This window comes from Hyla sarda, unplaced genomic scaffold, assembly GCF_029499605.1.
Source record: "Hyla sarda isolate aHylSar1 unplaced genomic scaffold, aHylSar1.hap1 scaffold_235, whole genome shotgun sequence".
NCBI lineage: Eukaryota > Metazoa > Chordata > Amphibia > Anura > Hylidae > Hyla > Hyla sarda.
Genome location: NW_026609032.1, coordinates 72393 through 95327, shown reverse-complemented (window position 1 = coordinate 95327; position 22935 = coordinate 72393). Strand labels below are relative to the sequence as shown.

The 22935-nt window shown below is 44.9% G+C and overlaps 1 pseudogene; it reads left to right on the top strand.

The window, feature by feature from the left end:
- The window catches only part of LOC130322522 (uncharacterized), a 109187-nt pseudogene that overhangs the window by 27624 nt on the left and 58628 nt on the right, over positions 1-22935 (top strand).

Genomic DNA, 22935 nt, shown 5'->3' with positions numbered 1-22935 from the left:
AGTAGATAACACTATAGAGGACAGTGCACTGTATATAGTAGATAACACTATAGAGGACAGTGCACTGTTTATAGTAGATAACACTATAGAGGACAGTGCACTGTGTATAGTAGATAACACTATAGAGGACAGTGCACTGTGTATAGTAGATAACACAATAGAGGACACTGCACTGTTACAAATGGATCTGTATAGGTTGGAGGTTTGGGCTGGGAAGTGGCAGATGAGGTAACACTGATAAATGTAAAGTAATGCACATGGGGAAGAAACATCCAGGCTGGGATTATGTATTAAATGGGAGAACACTTGGGACGACTGACATGGAAAAGGACATGGGAGTCTTAGTTAATAGTAAATTTTAGCTGTAGTGACCAGTGTCGGGCAAATAAAATCATGGGGTGCATCAATAGGGGCATAGATGCCCACAACAAGGAAATAATTCTACGGCTGTACAAATCACTAGTCCGAACACACATAGAATACTGTGTACAGTACTGGTCAGACCACACATGGAATACTGTGTACAGTACTGGTCAGACCACACATGGAATACTGTGTACAGTACTGGTCAGACCACACATGGAATACTGTGTACAGTACTGGTCAGACCACACATGGAATACTGTGTACAGTACTGGTCAGACCACACACAGAATACTGTGTACAGTACTGGTCAGACCCCACATGGAATACTGTGTACAGTACTGGTCAGACCACACATGGAATACTGTGTACAGTACTGGTCAGACCACACACATAGAATACTGTGTACAGTACTGGTCAGATCACACATGGAATACTGTGTACAGTACTGGTCAGACCGCACATGGAATACTGTGTACAGTACTGGTCAGACCACACATAGAATACTGTGTACAGTACTGGTCAGACCACACATAGAATACTGTGTACAGTACTGGTCAGACCACACATGGAATACTGTGTACAGTACTGGTCAGACCACACACATAGAATACTGTGTACAGTACAGGTCAGACCGCACATGGAATACTGTGTACAGTACTGGTCAGACCGCACATGGAATACTGTGTACAGTACTGGTCAGACCGCACATAGAATACTGTGTACAGTACTGGTCAGACCGCACATAGAATACTGTGTACAGTACTGGTCAGACCACACATGGAATACTGTGTACAGTACTGGTCAGACCACACATGGAATACTGTGTACAGTACTGGTCAGACCACACATGGAATACTGTGTACAGTACTGGTCAGACCACACACATAGAATTCTGTGTACAGTACTGGTCAGATCACACATGGAATACTGTGTACAGTACTGGTCAGATCACACATGGAATACTGTGTACAGTACTGGTCAGACCACACACATAGAATACTGTGTACCGTACTGGTCAGACCGCACATGGAATACTGTGTACAGTACTGGTCAAACCACACACATAGAATACTGTGTACAGTACTGGTCAGATCACACATGGAATACTGTGTACAGTACTGGTCAGACCACACACATAGAATACTGTGTATAGTACTGGTCAGACCGCACATGGAATACTGTGTACAGTACTGGTCAGACCGCACATGGAATACTGTGTACAGTACTGGTCAGACCGCACATGGAATACTGTGTACAGTACTGGTCAGACCGCACATGGAATACTGTGTACAGTACTGGTCAGACCGCACATGGAATAGTGTGTACAGTACTGGTCAGACCGCACATGGAATACTGTGTACAGTACTGGTCAGACCGCACATGGAATACTGTGTACAGTACTGGTCAGACCGCACATGGAATACTGTGTACAGTACTGGGCAGACCGCACATGGAATACTGTGTACAGTACTGGGCAGACCGCACATGGAATACTGTGTACAGTACTGGTCAGACCACACATGGAATACTGTGTACAGTACTGGTCAGACCACACATGGAATACGGTGTACAGTACTGGTCAGACCGCACATAGAATACTGTGTACAGTACTGGTCAGATCGCACATAGAATACTGTGTACAGTACTGGTCAGACCGCACATGGAATACTGTGTACAGTACTGGGCAGATCGCACATGGAATACTGTGTACAGTACTGGGCAGATCGCACATGGAATACTGTGTACAGTACTGGTCAGGCCGCACCTGGAATACTGTGTACAGTACTGGTCAGACCACACATAGAATACTGTGTACAGTACTGGTCAGACCGCACATGGAATACTGTGTACAGTACTGGTCAGACCGCACATGGAATACTGTGTACAGTACTGGTCAGACCGCACATGGAATACTGTGTACAGTACTGGTCAGACCACACATGGAATACTGTGTACAGTACTGGTCAGACCACACATGGAATACTGTATACAGTACTGGGCAGATCGCACATGGAATACTGTGTACAGTACTAGTCAGACCACACATGGAATACTGTATACAGTACTGGGCAGACCACACATAGAATACTGTATACAGTACTGGGCAGACCGCACATGGAATACTGTGTACAGTACTAGTCAGACCACACATGGAATACTGTATACAGTACTGGGCAGACCGCACATGGAATACTGTGTACAGTACTGGTCAGACCACACATGGAATACTGTGTACAGTACTGGTCAGACCACACATGGAATACTGTATACAGTACTAGGCACCAGTGTACAAGAAAGATATAGTGGAGCTGGAGAGGGTTCAAATACAGGCAACCATAGTAATACGGGGAATGGGAGGACTACAATACCCAGAAAAAGGAAGGCTTAGGGGCGATCTAATAACTATGTATAAATATATCAGGACAGTACAGAGATCTCTCCATGATCTATTTATACCCAGGACTGTATATATAACAAGGAGGTGACCTAATAATATATATAATATATCAGGACAGTACAGAGATCTCTCCATGATCTATTTATACCCAGGACTGTATATATAACAAGGAGGTGATCTAATAATATATATAATATATCAGGACAGTACAGAGATCTCTCTATGATCTATTTATACCCAGGACTGTATATATAACAAGGAGGCGACCTAATAATATATATAATATATCAGGACAGTACAGAGATCTCTCCATGATCTATTTATACCCAGGACTGTATATATAACAAGGAGGCGACCTAATAATATATATAATATATCAGGACAGTACAGAGATCTCTCCATGATCTATTTATACCCAGGACTGTATATATAACAAGGAGGTGATCTAATAATATATATAATATATCAGGACAGTACAGAGATCTCTCCATGATCTATTTATACCCAGGACTCTATATATAACAAGGAGGTGATCTAATAATATATATAATATATCAGGACAGTACAGAGATCTCTCCATGATCTATTTATACCCAGGACTGTATATATAACAAGGAGGTGACCTAATAATATATATAATATATCAGGACAGTACAGAGATCTCTCCATGATCTATTTATACCCAGGACTGTATATATAACAAGGAGGTGACCTAATAATATATATAATATATCAGGACAGTACAGAGATCTCTCCATGATCTATTTATACCCAGGACTGTATATATAACAAGGAGGTGACCTAATAATATATATAATATATCAGGACTGTATATATAACAAGGAGACCTAATAATATATTATACCCAGGACTGTATATATAACAAGGAGGTGACCTAATAATATATTATATATCAGGACTGTATATATAACAAGGAGGTGACCTAATAATATATAATATATCAGGACTGTACAGAGATCTCTCCATGATCTATTTATACCCAGGACTGTATATAAAACAAGGAGGTGACCTAATAATATATATAATATATCAGGACTGTATATATAACAAGGAGACCTAATAATATATTATACCCAGGACTGTATATATAACAAGGAGGTGACCTAATAATATATTATATATCAGGACTGTATATATAACAAGGAGGTGACCTAATAATATATAATATATCAGGACTGTACAGAGATCTCTCCATGATCTATTTATACCCAGGACTGTATATATAACAAGGAGGTGACCTAATAATATATAATATATCAGGACTGTACAGAGATCTCTCCATGATCTATTTATACCCAGGACTGTATATATAACAAGGAGGTGACCTAATAATATATATAATATATCAGGACAGTACAGAGATCTCTCCATGATCTATTTATACCCAGGACTGTATATATAACAAGGAGGTGACCTAATAATATATAATATATCAGGACTGTATATATAACAAGGAGGTGACCTAATAATATATATAATATATCAGGACTGTATATATAACAAGGGGGCATCCTCTACGTCTAGAGGAAAGAAGGTTTCAACACCAGCACAGACGGGGGTTCTTTACTGTAAGAGCAGTGAGACTGTGGAATTCTCTGCCTGAGGAGGTGGTCATGGGGAACTCTGTAACACAGGGTCTCAAACTCCCGGCCCGCGGAACGAGAGTTTGTGGCCCGCACCAGGTATGTGTAATTTGTATTGCCCGACGCCCGGGACATGCAGTTAACAGGCAGGTAACTTCTTCAGGCATTTAGCTCTGCTTCGAGCAAGCAGCGCTAAATGCTGGAAGGCCTCACTTACCCTGTCCTCCTCCTCCTGGGCTCCGGTTGGCCGGCCCGAGTCTGATGAGGGACATCGCGCATGTGACGTCCTTCCGCAGACCCGCACAGGAGCATGTCAGTGACGTCACTCGTCAGGCCACCGCTGCCGGAGAGGAGAAGCGCAGGAAAGGTAAGTGGGTGTGTGTGTGTGTGAGAGTCGGGGGGGGGGGGGGGGGGAAGACGACGACAATGCTACCAAATGTGGGGAGCCTGCTCCTACCTAATGTGGGGAAACTGCTGCTACCAAATGTGGGGAGCCTGCTCCTACCTAATGTGGGGAAACTGCTACTACCTAATGTGGGGAGCCTGCTCCTACCTAATGTGGGGAAACTGCTACTACCTAATGTGGGGAGCCTGCTCCTACCTAATGTGGGGAAACTGCTGCTACCTAATGTGGGGAAACTGCTACCTAATGTGGGGAGCCTGCTCCTACCTAATGTGGGGAGCCTGCTCCTACCTAATGTGGGGAGCCTGCTCCTACCTAATGTGGGGAAACTGCTACTACCTAATGTGGGGAGCCTGCTCCTACCTAATGTGGGGAAACTGCTACCTAATGTGGGGAGCCTGCTCCTACCTAATGTGGGGAAACTGCTACCTAATGTGGGGAGCCTGCTCCTACCTAATGTGGGGAAACTGCTACCTAATGTGGGGAGCCTGCTCCTACCTAATGTGGGGAGCCTGCTCCTACCTAATGTTGGAAAACTGCTACCTAATGTGGGGAATCCCCAGAAGGAACACCCCCATTATCATGCTGGTGGATGATGAGGGGCGCATGATGGGGGCATTGTATGTAAGGGATGCATGCGGCCCAGCCTCACCCAGCTGCTACCTCCAGTGGCCCCCAGATAATTTGAGTTTGAGACCCCTGCTGTAATAGAATATAAAAGGGTCTGGATGCATGTTTGGAGAATAATAACATCGCTGGTTATGTATAATAGATTTATAGGGACAGATCGTTGATCCAGGGATTTATTCTGATATTTGGAGTCGGGAAGGAATCTTTACCTCTAGTATGAGAGGTTTTTGCCTCCTCTGGATCAGTAGGGACTCATTAGGGATATAGGGAGAACTTGATGGACTCTGCTCTTTTTACAACTTTATGAACTATGTCACCAAATGAGAACCAGAGACAATAATACAAGTAGAGTTCAAACCAGGAGAGTGAGGGTCCGGTCCAAAAATGGTAGGAAACGGGCAATAGTCAGGGTCCGAAACACAGATACAAATAGGAACGCTAGTGAAGGGAAAGAATCACAGGCGTTTGTGACCAGCAGATGCCTGAAAAATGCCCCACCCATCAGGTGTCGGCGCTCCGCTCTTCTGATTGGCTGACCTGCTTCATAGTGACCTTGTGACCTGCTTCATAGTGACCTTTTGACCTGCTTCATAGTGACCTTGTGACCTGCTTCATAGTGACCTTGTGACCTGCTTCATAGTGACCTTGTGACCTGCTTCATAGTGACCTTGTGACCGGCTTCATAGTGACCTTGTGACCGGCTTCATAGTGACCTTGTGACCGGCTTCATAGTGACCTTGTGACCGGCTTCATAGTGACCTTGTGACCTGCTTCATAGTGACCTTGTGACCTGCTTCATAGTGACCTTGTGACCTGCTTCATAGTGACCTTGTGACCGGCTTCATAGTGACCTTGTGACCGGCTTCATAGTGACCTTGTGACCGGCTTCATAGTGACCTTGTGACCTGCTTCATAGTGACCTTGTGACCGGCTTCATAGTGACCTTGTGACCGGCTTCATAGTGACCTTGTGACCTGCTTCATAGTGACCTTGTGACCTGCTTCATAGTGACCTTGTGACCGGCTTCATAGTGACCTTGTGACCGGCTTCATAGTGACCTTGTGACCGGCTTCATAGTGACCTTGTGACCGGCTTCATAGTGACCTTGTGACCGGCTTCATAGTGACCTTGTGACCGGCTTCATAGTGACCTTGTGACCTGCTTCATAGTGACCTTGTGACCGGCTTCATAGTGACCTTGTGACCGGCTTCATAGTGACCTTGTGACCGGCTTCATAGTGACCTTGTGACCTGCTTCATAGTGACCTTGTGACCGGCTTCATAGTGACCTTGTGACCGGCTTCATAGTGACCTTGTGACCGGCTTCATAGTGACCTTGTGACCGGCTTCATAGTGACCTTGTGACCTGCTTCATAGTGACCTTGTGACCGGCTTCATAGTGACCTTGTGTACCTAGTAAAGTTCCTCATTGTCGGGAACGCTCCTGGCGGCTCCTCACTGGGACTGGACATGACGGAGGAGCGAGGTCCTTGGATTCAGCCGGATATATCTTTGTCTCGCACCTTACGGTATTGACAGTCGTGGTCGCCGTCTACATTTACCAAGATGATGATAAGTTTAGTTGTATAAAAGTGAAGCTGCTGGTGCGGAGTGTACCAATACTGAGGCGCTGGGGGTGTTAGAGTTTGATTCTTATTTCTAAAAGTTTTGGGCCGACTTTTAGGGATCGACCGATATCGGTTTTTTAGGGCCGATACCGATACCGATAATCGGTGCAGGTTAGGGCCGATAGCCGATAACTTATACCGATATTCCGGTATAAGTTATCGGCTATTTAACCCCCTGCGACACCGCTGCAGATCATTGATTTAAAGCGGGCGCTTTAAATCAATGATCTGCGGTGGCTTTTGCGGGGCCATAGGCCGCCGCCACCACCACCCGCTTCTCTCCCCTACCTGCCAGGGTGCTCCGGGCCATCCATCCATCGTTCCTGTAGTGTCCGGGGGCGTTCCGGGTGGAGGTGGTCCGGTCTGTGCTGTCCTTCTTCTCCGGCGGGCCTCTTCTCCACTCCGGGCAGGCTCCGGCCTAGTACGCTGCATAGACGTCGCTGCGCAGTGACGCCCGTGCGCAGCGACGCACCTGACATCACGGCATAGCGGCGTCTATGCAGTGTACTAGGCTGGAGCCTGCCCGGAGTGGAGAAGAAGACCGTGGGAGAAGGACAGCCCGGACCGAACCACCCTCCACCCGGAACGCCCCCGGACACTACATGAAGGAAGGATGGCCCGGTCCACCCCCATTACGGGTAAGTTAAATTTTTTTATTGACTCCGAGGGTGGGGGAGGGCCCGACCGGTATAGCGGTATGGGAAAAAATCCATACCGGTATACCGCCTAGCATCACGGTGGGGGGTGCGACGCGGTGCGGTGGGTCGGAGGTGCGGTGCGGCGGGTCGAGGGGTGGCGGTCGCGGTGTGGTGTGCGGGGGGCGGGGCATTATCGGCTTATCGGCAAGGTAATTGCCGATACCGATAATGCCCAAAATCGTGATTATCGGACGATAATATCGGCCATACCGATAACCGGTCGATCCCTACCGACTTTCATTTTTTTTGCACTGCAGAGGAAATCGTCCATAGTTTGTTTGGTTCATTGTCCCGTAAGATACACCAGATTGTCTATTAAAAAGCACCAAATTTGCAAAACTACACCTCCCAGCATGCCCGGACAGCCAGCTTTGTAGTTGTAGTTGGAGTTGTAGTTTTGTAACAGCTGGAGGCACCCTGGTTGGGAAACACTGCCATAGACTATGATAGGGTTAAACAGTCGAATCGAGCAGCCAGCTGGGGAGTGAAGTGTGCTGCTGCGCTTCACCCGGGTATAACTCACCACTGCAGCCGGTCCCAGGACTGAGACTCTGTGCCTTCTTAACTGTTCATCTATCTGACCTGACACTAATGATGTAAAGGGGTACTACGCTGCCCCATTTGGAGCAAGTGGCAGGTTTGTGACATCACACCACACCCTCTCAATGCAAGTCTATGGGAGGGGGCGTGACGGCCGCCACACCCCCTCCCATAGACTTGCATTGAGGGGGCATGGTGTGATGTCACTAGGGGGCGTGGCAGTGACGTCACAACCCCGCTACCCGTACTCGGCATTCTAAATGAACGCCGGGTGCTGCACAGAGATCCCAGGGGTCCCTAGCGGCAGGACCTCTGCGATCAGACATCTTATCCCTTATCCTTTAGATGGGAATAAGAGGTCTAGGGATGGAGTACCCCTTTAAAGGAGTACTCTAGTGCAGAGTATTCCTGCTCCGTCCTGCCCGGGCTGCAAAATAAATGAAAATGAACCATCCCTCACCTCCCTGGGTTCCCGCGGAGCGCCACTACAGCTGATCGGTCCTCCGGTCCATCCTCTTCATACTTCCGGGTGTAACGAAGCGTCACATGGCGCTCAACCTATCGCTGGTCAAGGCAAAACATCGCGGCGGCCGGCGATAGGCTGAGCACCATGTCACGCTTCGTTACACCCGGAAGTATGAAGAGGATGGACCGGAGGACCGATCAGCTGTAGTGACGCTCCGCGGGAACCCAGGGAGGTGAGGGATGGTTCATTTTCATTTATTTTGCAGCCCGGGCAGGACGGAGCAGGAATACTCTGCACTAGAGTACTCCTTTAAGCCCGGCCTAAGAGACTCAGAAATCTCCCCTTTACTACTGGATTTATGAATTATAAACTGCGTGTGTGTTTTCAGCCTAATAGAAATGTTGTAAATTTTTTATTTAAAAAATCACATCATCTATTTTTAATTCTAACAGAAAATCCCAGTAAGAACCCAGAGAAAAACTTGTCATCCCTGAATAACGAAGCCGAAGATGATGATGATGACGACGACGATCTCGTGCCGCACTCTTCAGGAGACCTCCTTACCCTTAATGAAGGTCCAGAAGGGTCCCAAAGAAATGAATGTGGGAAACAATTTACAAAGAGCTCTGGTCTTTTTCCACACAGAAGAACTAACAAACCTACAATGCCGTTTACATGCTTTCAGTGTGGGAAATGTTTTGACGAAAAAAAAACTTTTCTTAAACACCAGCAAAATCATGGACAAAACAAGCCATGTCCATGTCCAGTATGTGGGAAATATATTTCATTAAAAGTGAATCTTGTAAAACATTTGAGAACTCACACAGGGGAGAAACCGTATTCATGTTCAGTATGTGGGAAATGTTTTGCAAATAATTCAAATCTTATTACACACAAGAGAATTCACACAAATGATAAGCCTTTTCCATGTTCAGAATGTGGGAAAAGTTTTATATTAAAACAACATCTTGTAAGACATGTAAGAATTCACACAGGAGAGAAGCCATATCCATGTACAGAATGTGAGAAAGTTTTTAGTACAAAAGAAGGACTCAAGGTTCATCAGAGACTTCACACAGGAGAGAAACCATTTCTATGTTCAGAATGTGGAAAATCTTTTATATCAAATTCAAGTCTTGTCAAACATGCAAGAAGTCACTCAATAGAGGAGCAATTCAACAACTCAAATCTTGTTATACACCAAAAAATTGACAAAAAGAAGAAGCCTTTCCCCTGTTTAGAATGTGGAAAAGATTTTTTTAGTAAAGAAAAACTTAAGGTCCATGAGAGAATTCACACAGGGGAGAAGCCGTATTCTTGTTCAGAATGTGGGAAATGTTTTACAAATAAATCTAGTCTTGTTAAACATCAAAAAAATCATACAGGAGAGAAACCATATTCGTGTTCACAATGCGGGAAATATTTTACAGAAAAATCACATCTTATTAGACATCAAAAAATTCACACTGGGGAGAAGCCATTCTCATGTTTGGAATGTGGGAAATGTTTTATAGATAAATCTGGCCTTTTTAAACATCAGAGAACTCACACTGGGGAGAAGCCGTATTCATGTTCAGAATGTTGGAAATGCTTTACAGATAAATCAGGTCTTATTAAACATGTGAGAATTCACACCGGGGGGAAGCCTTTTTCATGTTAGGAATGTAGGAAATGTTTTTGAAATAAATAAAGTCTTATTAAACATGTTAGAATTCACACCAAGGAGAAGCTTTATTCATGTTTAGAATGTGGGAAATCTTCACCCTTCAGGTTATTGACAGATATTAATGTGGAATTATGGGGGCGTGAGTGGACACGTGTGGTGAGATCTCCCGCTGACCCCGCTATTTCACCCTGATTATACCTATCCTGATCGTCCGGTCTTCTCCCTGTTGGTCCCACCTGTGCTGTGGATCCTCCGGTACTGTCTTTGGTCCGGTCCCGGCGGCTGTAGGTGGTGCGGGTGACTTCCTTCCCCTGTGGCTCTGGTTGGCTTGGCGCTGCGGAGGTCCAGTGAAGAGGCTGCTCAGGTGATACGGCTCCCCCCTGGTCCTGGACGGTCTGAGTGTGTGAGCTGTGCAGTCTCTGCTGGCTCTCCCAGGATCCTGTTTCTTCCTGGTGCTGAGCACCATTTTCAGCCTTCGTGGGCGGGGCCAGTGCTACCAGTCCTGGTTTTTGTGGATACTCCCGGCGTGGAGTGCGGCCTCTGCTGTGATCCCTGGCTGTGGTGCGGCTCCAAGTACAGTGGGACCTGTGTGGCTGCTGATTTCTCCACTGCCCTTCCCTGGGGTGCTACCAATTGCTGCCTTGTGACACCCTGTTGAAGTCCTGGCTTCATTCTTCAAGGACTTCTGCTGGACTGCCTGCTGAGTCTCCCTCCCTCCCTGCCTGTGAGTACCCTGGTGGAAAACATTTGTGCTTGCTGGGACTTGTGGTGCATTGCCAGTTTATTAGGCCTATCCGCTCTACTGTAGTGCCCTTGACTGTGTGGCTAGTGACTTTCTACCTGCTCTCTGTCTGGCCCTGTCGCCCATGGGTGACTCCTGTGGTAGAAATAGGAATAAGAAATCCAAACTGAATGCTGAGGCTTCAAGGCCGACCTCTGATGAGGATGCCTCCTCTGATCAAGGGTCTTCCCGCTCCTGTGGCCCTTCCCACCGGGATCCTGGTGCTCAGACACCGCTTGCTGCTAAAATCTCTGTGCAGGCGGTGAAAGCGCTGAGCTGGTTCTCCAGGTCTCCGGACCATCCTAGGGGTGATTCTCCTGATCCTCCGCTGTCCTTATTTGAGGGATCTCCGCCGCATCAACAGTCCCCTGAAAGTCCTGTCTATGATGCTGCTACTATGGACCAGCGGTTCACTGAACTCTTGGCTGCCTTCATCTCCTGCCAATCAATGATGGTGTCCAAAGTGGACGAACTGTGGCAAGAATTTATCCTAAGACATGAGACCCAAAAGATCCGTGAGCGCACTGAAGAGGTGGAGAGCAGGGTACTTTGCACCCGTTGCCAGAGCGGGTTGACTCACTGCAGCGTCATGGATGATATGGAGAACCGCCTGAGGCGCAATGATATCCGTCTTGTAGGCCTCCCTGAGAAGGTGGAAGGGAATGATCCTGTGCTGTTCCTGGAATGTGGCTGGAGATTTTTCCAGTTGACACATTCTCTCCTTATTTCTCCGTTGAGCGGGCCCACAGAGTCCCGGCTAGGCCTCCTCCTCCTGGGGGTCCTCCACGTCCTTCCTGGCCAAGCTTCTCCACTTCAAGGACAGAGACGCTGTTCTCCGTGCAGTGCGGATCAAGGGCGAGGTAATTTGTGATGGAAGCAGGGCGTCCTTCTATCCTGATTTTTCTGTGGAGCTTCGCAAGCAGCCGGTGCAGTTCACAGAGGTCCCGGCGAAGCTGCATGCCAAGGGATACCGCTACTTGATGTTGTATCCTGCTCGCCTGAGAGTGGTGGATGGGGCCTTTACGAAGTTCTTTACTTCTCTGACTGACGCTCTTCACTGGGTGGATGCAGCCTCCCCTGTGCGACCTCCGGATTGACCTGACCGGGACTACCCTGCTTAAGACTGCTCTCCATAACTGTCATTAGATAGTGGTTAGGGAGCTAGTTTTTCCCTTAGGGCCTCCATAGGTTCAAGTCTCCCTAAGGTCTCTCTGGGTAGTTTCTTTAGTTACCGGCTGTTTTAGTTTATGGTGGGGGGGCGTTAGGGTTTTGGTATAAGTAGCTTTTAGATTCACTTGGTGTTCTTTTGACGCCCCGTAGTAGTTATATTTTGGGTCTAGGTCTGCACTGTGTTAGGGTATAGATGTTTACTATGTCCCGTTTAGTGTTAGACAGGGTTTTCTTGGGAATGTTTTGGTTATGCCTTATTGCCTTTGTCTACATGTTTTGTGTCGGTGCCCTGTTTGTCTCTTAGTTGGTTGTGTGCGGTTCCGGTACTCTGCTCTTCTTTTTCCTGGTCCTCCTTTTGGTCTTTGCTGTTCCGATATATTATTTTTCATGATGGGGACCCTGAAGGTGGTTAGTTGGAATGTTCGGGGGCTTAACTCTAAGTTTAAAAAGGCCTTATGTCTAGACTTTGTGAAATACCAGTCTCCTCACATTATTTGTCTACAGGAAACTCCTATTATGGGTCAGAAGGTTCCTGCCCTGAAAAGAGCCTGGATAGCGCGGGGTTACCATGCCTCCTACTCTAACTACGCTAGGGGTGTCTCTGTGTTAATTGCTAAATCCCTGCTGTTAGTGGTCTTTCGGGCAGCCTGTGACCACTTTGGGAGGTTTGTGATATTACATTGTTCTCTGGGTTCTTTTGTCTCTGTTTCTGTGCCTCCTCCTTTTCAGGTCTCTGTCCTGGAGCTCATTACTAACAAACTGTTGTCTTTTCCCTCTGACCCTGTCCTTTTCATAGGAGATTTCAATGTGGCTTCTGATCCTATGCTTGATCGCACCACTGCTGCTGACCCTGGCTCCTCCTCATTTAACACCTGGCGCTTGGCATTGGGCCTGACCGACCTCTGGAGGTGGAAGTACCTGACTGCATCTTCCTTTTTCTTTTTACTCTGCGGCCTATAGGTCATTATCTCGAATTGATCTTGCTCTGGCGTCAGAGGATCTCCTCCAGGTGTTAAGAGATGTTTCCTACACCACTTGGGGAACTCGGACCACTCTGCTGTACTGGTAGTTCTCCACCTAGGTCATAGTCCCCCTTCCCGTATCTGGTGCATGCACCCTGGCTGGCTGCAGGCTGAAGCAGTTGTGGAGGCTCTGGGGGTTGCCCATACTGAGTACTGGGAGAATGCTTCTTAGGCCCCTTTCACACTATAAAGTTGCTCTGTTATAAACATCTGTTAGAAAAGCCTTAAAACCGGATGTTAAACGGCCATGCCATTAAAGTCTATGTGATTTTTTGATTATCCGTTATGACCCGTTTATAGCCCATCATGAATAACGGACGTTAGTTGTGACGGAAGAAACAACAGAACATGCACTAATTTTTCTTCCGTCACAAGAAACAGGTGAATTAACAGCCGTCATTTTTAACATTGAAGTCTATGGGTGACGGATGAGCCTTTATGTCATCCACCTGGTTTATAATATCCATTATTACTTATGAGCTCAGAAGAGGTGACATCAGCAACCTCTGCAGTGCTGAGGGACTACTACTACTCCCATCATGGTACAGACTTGTTTCCATGATGAGAGTAGTAGTTCCCCGGCTGCGGGAGTATGCCGGTGGCTGGGGAGGCTACATTAGTGTTTGTACTACTATCCCCATCATGGAACAGACTCTGATCCATGTTGGGGTTGTAGTACAGGGGCTGAGGTATCACTTCTAAGACCTGATGCGATCAGAAATTATTAAACAGGGAGCGGGTGGCATGCTGCGCTCCCCTGCAATATACAATGTATTTTACTTTCATTTTTAAATTCCCAGCCAGGAGCCCTGAACGGCCGGTACTGAGGAGCCAAACAGGGCTCCCGGCGGGGTTTTCAAATAGAAGCGCTCTGGTGGGGAAAGATATATAGAATCGCTGGGGGGGGGGTATATGTCTGGCCCCCGCAGCACTTGTATATATCTTGCCCCCTGCTGTACATTTCTATAGGTATTGTCCCCCGCAGAGCATGTGTATGTATATATATATATATATTTCCCCCCCCGCAGCGCATGTGTATATATATTTCCCCCCTGCAGCGCATGTGTATATATATGTCTCTCCCCCCCCCCCCCCGCAGCGCATTAATATATGTTTGCCCCCCCCCCCCCCCCCCCCGCAGCACTATCATAAGCCCCCGGCAGCGCTATGAATGAAAAGTATGTTATTGGCAGCGCATCGGCCGGCCTGATGTGCTGCTGAAAGAATACTTGTCATTCATAGCTCTGCAGCGGCAGCTGTATATAGAAGCACTGTGGGGGCCAGACATATGGATATATGTCTGATCCCCGCAGTGCATCTATATACAGCTGTGACAGCGCTAGAAATCAAGAAGATGCCTGGGCAGGGGGGGAATCATACATATACACATGGGGGGAATAAAATGAATATACTTAAGGGGATGCACTGAAGTTTAAAAACCCCGCCGGGAGTCGGAGTACTGGCCATTTAGGGCTTCCGGTGGGGAATTAAAAAATGAAAGTAAATACATTGTATATCGTAGGGGAGTGCAGCATGCCACCCCCTCCGCTGTTTAATAACTTCTAATCGCATCACGTCTCATAAGTGATCAATCCCTCAGCCCCTGTACTACAACTCCCATCATGGAACAGAGTCTGTTCCATGATGGGGTAGTAGTACAAACACTAATGTAGCCTCCCCAGCCACCGGCAGACTCCCGCAGCCAGGGAACTACTACTCCCATCATAGAAACAAGTCTTCCATGATGAGAGTAGTGTTAAAACGACCATAAAATAATGGTACATGACAGATGTTATAAGGGGTCTTAACGGATGAATATGCCTGTTATGCTGTTTGATGGACGTTATTCAGCCGTTAGCGCCCGTTATTTCATCCATTATTATACATCCATTTTTACACAGAAAACAGATGTATAAAAACGGATGAATGCTCAGTGTGAAAGGAGCCTTACCCTGACCAATTCAATGGGGTGCATATAAAGCCACGGTTAGAGGTGCAATTGTCAAGTTGATTAAAATGATTCTGACTGCCGATCAATATATATATTAATACTTCTATATTTATATGCCATTTCTAATGCTGAAAAAAATATTTGTTACCTACTCTTAAACTATACACCATGTTACTGATGTCATGTTCCTGATCTTGCTATCTGCTCGTGACTAAGATTGAAACCTTGGAAGATGAGACGTTAGAAGACAAAATATTTGAGGAAGATACGGATCCGGGTTTTTCCAGTCTCGGAGTGAAAAGAGCCGCATGAGTGAACTTTGGCCGAGAAAGAAATAGATGCCTAATATATGCTAATATATACAGAGATAACGCTCAAATAACCAATCAAAATGTAACATGCTGATTTTGATGTCACACCTAAACCTCCTCTTTTGTCAAATGTAAAAACTAAATGTACTTCCTGAATTAAACAGAACTCCTTGGGCAGCTCCTTAGTGAGTATGCTGAGAAGGGAGATATTATACCAACTTCCTGTCTGGTGTGAATCCCTTGCGCCGGCCCTCAGCATATGCAGCAGCGGTCACTCATATTTTAATGCTTCACCTCGGTCCATCCCTGACAGTTGATGCCGTGACTCGGATGGCGATGAGGATGAGATCTGTTCCCTGGACCACACTCGAGGGAAGAGCCAAGTCTGGTGGACCGACACCTTTCCAGCCATTCAGGGCAACCCAGAACTGTCCAAACTAGGAGTCAAATCTCCACAAAAGCATGGTAAGTCTGCTGATTTCTGTTACGCCTAGCGCTCCGGGTCCCCGCTCCTCCCCGGAGCGCGTACGGCGTCTCTCTCTCCACAGCGCCCCGGTCGGTCCCGCTGACCGGGAGCGCTGCACTGTCATGGCCGTCGGGGATGCGATTCGCACAGCGGGACGCGCCCGCTCGCGAATCGCATCCCAGGTCACTTACCCGTTCCCGTCCCCTGCTGTCATGTGCTGGCGCGCGCGGCTCCGCTCTCTAGGGCGCGCGCGCGCGCGCCGGCTCCCTGAGACTTAAAGGGCCAGTGCACCAATGATTGGTGCCTGGCCCAAATTAGCTTAATTGGCTTCCACCTGCTCCCAGACTATATCTGATCTCTGCCCCTGCACTCCCCTGCCGGATCTTGTTGCCTTTGAGCCTAGTGAAAGCGTTTACTGTGTTTGTCCTTACTGTGTACTTGACCTCCTGCTATTACCTTATTGACTACGATCCTTGCTGCCTGCCCCGACCTTCTGCTACGTCCGACCTTGCTTCTGTCTACTCCCTTGTACCGCGCCTATCTTCAGCAGTCAGAGAGGTTGAGCCGTTGCTAGTGGATACGACCTGGTCACTACCGCCGCAGCAAGACCATCCCGCTTTGCGGCGGGCTCTGGTGAAAACCAGTAGTGACTTAGAACCGATCCACTAGCACGGTCCACGCCAATCCCTCTCTGGCACAGAGGATCCACCTCCTGCCAGCCGGCATCGTGACAATTTCTTTATGAAACTGTAGCTTATCGGTGTCTTGTGGACAGACCTGGGAGGCTGGGAAATGGCTTCTGTCGTCCCGCTATGACTATCCCTAGTGACGGGGAATTGTCCCCCTGTGTTGTCTCAATTTTTACAGAGGAGTTCTAGTCACAGGTGACTGATTGCTGCTGCTTAGATTTTGATATTAATGATGATGTGGCCATTAACAATGATATTAATGATGATGTCGTTAAGGATGATATTAATGATGATGAGGTCGGTAACGATGATATTAACCCCTTAAGGACTCAGGGTTTTTCAGTTTTTGCACTTTCGTTTTTTCCTCTTTACCTTTTAAAAATCATAACCCTTTCAATTTTCCACTTAAAAATCCATATTATGGCTTATTTTTTGCGCCGTGATATGAAGTTTTTATTGGTATGATTTTTGTTTTGATAGCACTTTTTGATCACTTTTTATTAATTTTTTCATGGTATAAAAAGTGACCAAAAATGCACTTTTTTGGACTTTGGAATTTTTTTGCGCGTACGCCATTGACCGTACGGTTTAATTAATGATATATTTTTATAGTTCGGACATTTACGCACGCGGCGATACCACATATGTTTATTTTTATTTATTTTGTACACTGTTTTTTTTTTTTTATGGGAAAAGGGGGGTGATTCAAACTTTTATTAGGGGAGGAGTTAAATGACCTTTATTAAAACTTTTTTTTAACTTTTTTTTTGCAGTGTTATAGGTCCAATAGGGACCTATAACACTGTACACACTGATCATTGTTATCCCATAGGGACCTATAACACTGTACACACTGATCATTGTTATCCCATAGGGACCTATAACACTGCACAAACTGATCATTGTTATCCCATAGGGACCTATAACACTGCACACACTGATCATTGTTATCCCATAGGGACCTATAACACTGCACACACTGATCACTGTTATCCCATAGGGACCTATAACACTGCACACACTGATCATTGTTATCCCATAGGGACCTATAACACTGCACACACTGATCTCTTATACTGATCATTGTTATCCCATAGGGACCTATAACACTGCACACACTGATCATTGTTATCCCATAGGGACCTATAACACTGCACACACTGATCACTGTTATCCCATAGGGACCTATAACACTGCACACACTGATCATTGTTATCCCATAGGGACCTATAACACTGCACACACTGATCATTGTTATCCCATAGGGACCTATAACACTGCACACACTGATCATTGTTATCCCATAGGGACCTATAACACTGCACACACTGATCATTGTTATCCCATAGGGACCTATAACACTGCACACACTGATCACTGTTATCCCATAGGGACCTATAACACTGCACACACTGATCATTGTTATCCCATAGGGACCTATAACACTGCACACACTGATCTCTTATACTGATCATTGTTATCCCATAGGGACCTATAACACTGCACACACTGATCATTGTTATCCCATAGGGACCTATAACACTGCACACACTGATCACTGTTATCCCATAGGGACCTATAACACTGCACACACTGATCATTGTTATCCCATAGGGACCTATAACACTGCACACACTGATCATTGTTATCCCATAGGGACCTATAACACTGCACACACTGATCATTGTTATCCCATAGGGACCTATAACACTGCACACACTGATCATTGTTATCCCATAGGGACCTATAACACTGCACACACTGATAACTGTTATCCCATAGGGACCTATAACACTGCACACATTGATCATTGTTATACCATAGGGACCTATAACACTGCACACACTGATCATTGTTATCCCATAGGGACCTATAACACTGCACACACTGATCTCTTATACTGATCATTATTATCCCATAGGAAACTATAACAATGCACACACTGATCTCTTATACTGATCATTATTATCCCATAGAGACCTATAACACTGCACACACTGATCTCTTATACTGATCATTGTTATCACATAGGAGACTATAACACTGCACACACTGATCATTGTTATCCCATAGGAAACTATAACACTGCACACACTGATCTCTTATACTGATCATTATTATCCCATAGGAAACTATAACACTGCACACACTGATCATTGTTATCCCATAGGGGACTATAACACTGCACACACTGATCTCTTAAACTGATCATTATTATCCCATAGGAGACTATAACACTGCACACACTGATCATTGTTATCCCATAGGGACCTATAACACTGCACACACTGATAACTGTTATCCCATAGGGACCTATAACACTGCACACATTGATCATTGTTATACCATAGGGACCTATAACACTGCACACACTGATCATTGTTATCCCATAGGGACCTATAACACTGCACACACTGACCTCTTATACTGATCATTGTTATCCCATAGGAAACTATAACACTGCACACACTGATCTCTTATACTGATCATTATTATCCCATAGGAAACTATAACACTGCACACACTGATCTCTTATACTGATCATTATTATCCCATAGAGACCTATAACACTGCACACACTGATCTCTTATACTGATCATTGTTATCACATAGGAGACTATAACACTGCACACACTGATCATTGTTATCCCATAGGAAACTATAACACTGTACACACTGATCTCTTATACTGATCATTATTATCCCATAGGAAACTATAACACTGCACACACTGATCATTGTTATCCCATAGGGGACTATAACACGGCACACACTGATCTCTTAAACTGATCATTATTATCCCATAGGAGACTATAACACTGCACACACTGATCATTGTTATCCCATAGGGGACTATAACACTGCACACACTGATCTCTTATACTGATCATTGTTATCCCATAGGGGACTATAACACTGCACACACTGATCTCTTATACTGATCATTATTATCCCATAGGAGACTATAACACTGCACACACTGATCATTGTTATCTCATAGGGGACTATAACACTGCACACACTGATCTCTTATACTGATCATTGTTATCCCATAGGAGACTATAACACTGCACACACTGATCTCTTATACTGATAATTATTATCACATAGGAGACTAAAACACTGCACACACTGATCTCTTATACTGATCATTATTATCACATAGGAGACTATAACACTGCACACACTGATCTCTTACACTGATCATTATTATCCCATAGGAGACTATAATACTGATCACGCTGATCTCTTATACTGATCATTGTTATCCCATAGGAGACTATAACACTGCACACACTGATCATTGTTATCCCATAGGAAACTATAACACTGCACACACTGATCTCTTATACTGATCATTATTATCCCATAGGAAACTATAACACTGCACACACTGATCATTGTTATCCCATAGGGGACTATAACACTGCACACATTGATCATTGTTATCCCATAGGGACCTATAACACTGCACACACTGATCATTGTTATCCCATAGGGACCTATAACACTGCACACACTGATCTCTTATACTGATCATTATTATCCCATAGAAAACTATAACACTGCACACACTGATCTCTTATACTGATCATTATTATCCCATAGGGGACTATAACACTGCACACACTGATCTCTTATACTGATCATTATTATCCCATAGGGACCTATAACACTGCACACACTGATCATTGTTATCCCATAGGGACCTATAACACTGCACACATTGATCATTGTTATCCCATAGGGACCTATAACACTGCACACACTGATCATTGTTATCCCATAGGGACCTATAACACTGCACACACTGATCTCTTATACTGATCATTATTATCCCATAGAAAACTATAACACTGCACACACTGATCTCTTATACTGATCATTGTTATCCCATAGGAAACTATAACACTGCACACACTGATCTCTTATACTGATCATTATTATCCCATAGGAAACTATAACACTGCACACACTGATCTCTTATACTGATCATTATTATCCCATAGGAGACTATAACACTGCACACACTGATCTCTTATACTGATCATTATTATCCCATAGGAAACTATAACACTGCACACACTGATCTCTTATACTGATCATTATTATCCCATAGGAAACTATAACACTGCACACACTGATCTCTTATACTGATCATTATTATCCCATAGGAGACTATAACACTGCACACACTGATCATTGTTATCCCATAGGAAACTATAACACTGCACACACTGATCTCTTATACTGATCATTATTATCCCATAGGAAACTATAACACTGCACACACTGATCATTGTTATCCCATAGGGGACTATAACACTGCACACACTGATCTCTTATACTGATCATTATTATCCCATAGGAGACTATAACACTGCATACACTGATCATTGTTATCCCATAGGGGACTATAACACTGCACACACTGATCTCTTATACTGATCATTGTTATCCCATAGGGGACTATAACACTGCACACACTGATCTCTTATACTGATCATTATTATCCCATAGGAAACTATAACACTGCACACACTGATCATTGTTATCCCATAGGGGACTATAACACTGCACACACTGATCTCTTATACTGATCATTATTATCCTATAGGAGACTATAACACTGCACACACTGATCATTCTTATCCCATAGGGGACTATAACACTGCACACACTGATCTCTTATACTGATCATTGTTATCCCATAGGGGACTATAACACTGCACACACTGATCTCTTATACTGATCATTATTATCCCATAGGAGACTATAACACTGCACACACTGATCTCTTATACTGATCATTATTATCCCATAGGAGACTATAATACTGATCACACTGATCTCTTACACTGATCATTGTTATCCCATAGGGGACTATAACACTGCACACACTGATCTCTTATACTGATCATTGTTATCCCATAGGGGACTATAACACTGCACACACTGATCTCTTATACTGATCATTGTTATCCCATAGGGGACTATAACACTGCACACACTGATCTCTTATACTGATCTTTATTATCCCATAGGAGACTATAACACTGCACACACTGATCTCTTATACTGATCATTATTATCCCATAGGAGACTATAATACTGATCACACTGATCTCTTACACTGATCATTGTTATCCCATAGGGGACTATAACACTGCACACACTGATCTCTTATACTGATCATTGTTATCCCATAGGGGACTATAACACTGCACACACTGATCTCTTATACTGATCATTGTTATCCCATAGGGGACTATAACACTGCACACACTGATCATTGTTATCCCATAGGGGACTATAACACTGCACACACTGATCTCTTATACTGATCATTATTATCCCATAGGGACCTATAACAATGCACACACTGATCTCTTATACTGATCATTATTATCCAATAGGGGACTATAACACTGCACACACTGATCTCTTATACTGATCATTGTTATCCCATAGGGGACTATAACACTGCACACACTGATCTCTTATACTGATCATTATTATCCAATAGGGGACTATAACACTGCACACACTGATCTCTTATACTGATCATTATTATCCCATAGGGGACTATAACACTGCACACACTGATCTCTTATACTGATCATTATTATCCAATAGGGGACTATAACACTGCACACACTGATCTCTTATACTGATCATTATTATCCCATAGGGGACTATAACACTGCACACACTGATCTCTTATACTGATCATTGTTATCCCATAGGGGACTATAACACTGCACACACTGATCTCTTATACTGATCATTATTATCCCATAGGGACCTATAACACTGCACACACTGATCTCTTATACTGATCATTGTTATCCCATAGGGACCTATAACACTGCACACACTTATATCTTATACTGATCATTATTATTCCATAGGGACCTATAACACTGCACACACTGAACTCTTATACTGATCATTATTATCCCATAGGGACCTATAACACTGCACACACTGATCTCTTATACTGATCATTATTATCCCATAGGGGACTATAACACTGCACACACTGATCTCTTATACTGATCATTATTATCCCATAGGAGACTATAACACTGCACACACTGATCATTGTTATCCCATAGGGGGACTATAACACTGCACACACTGATC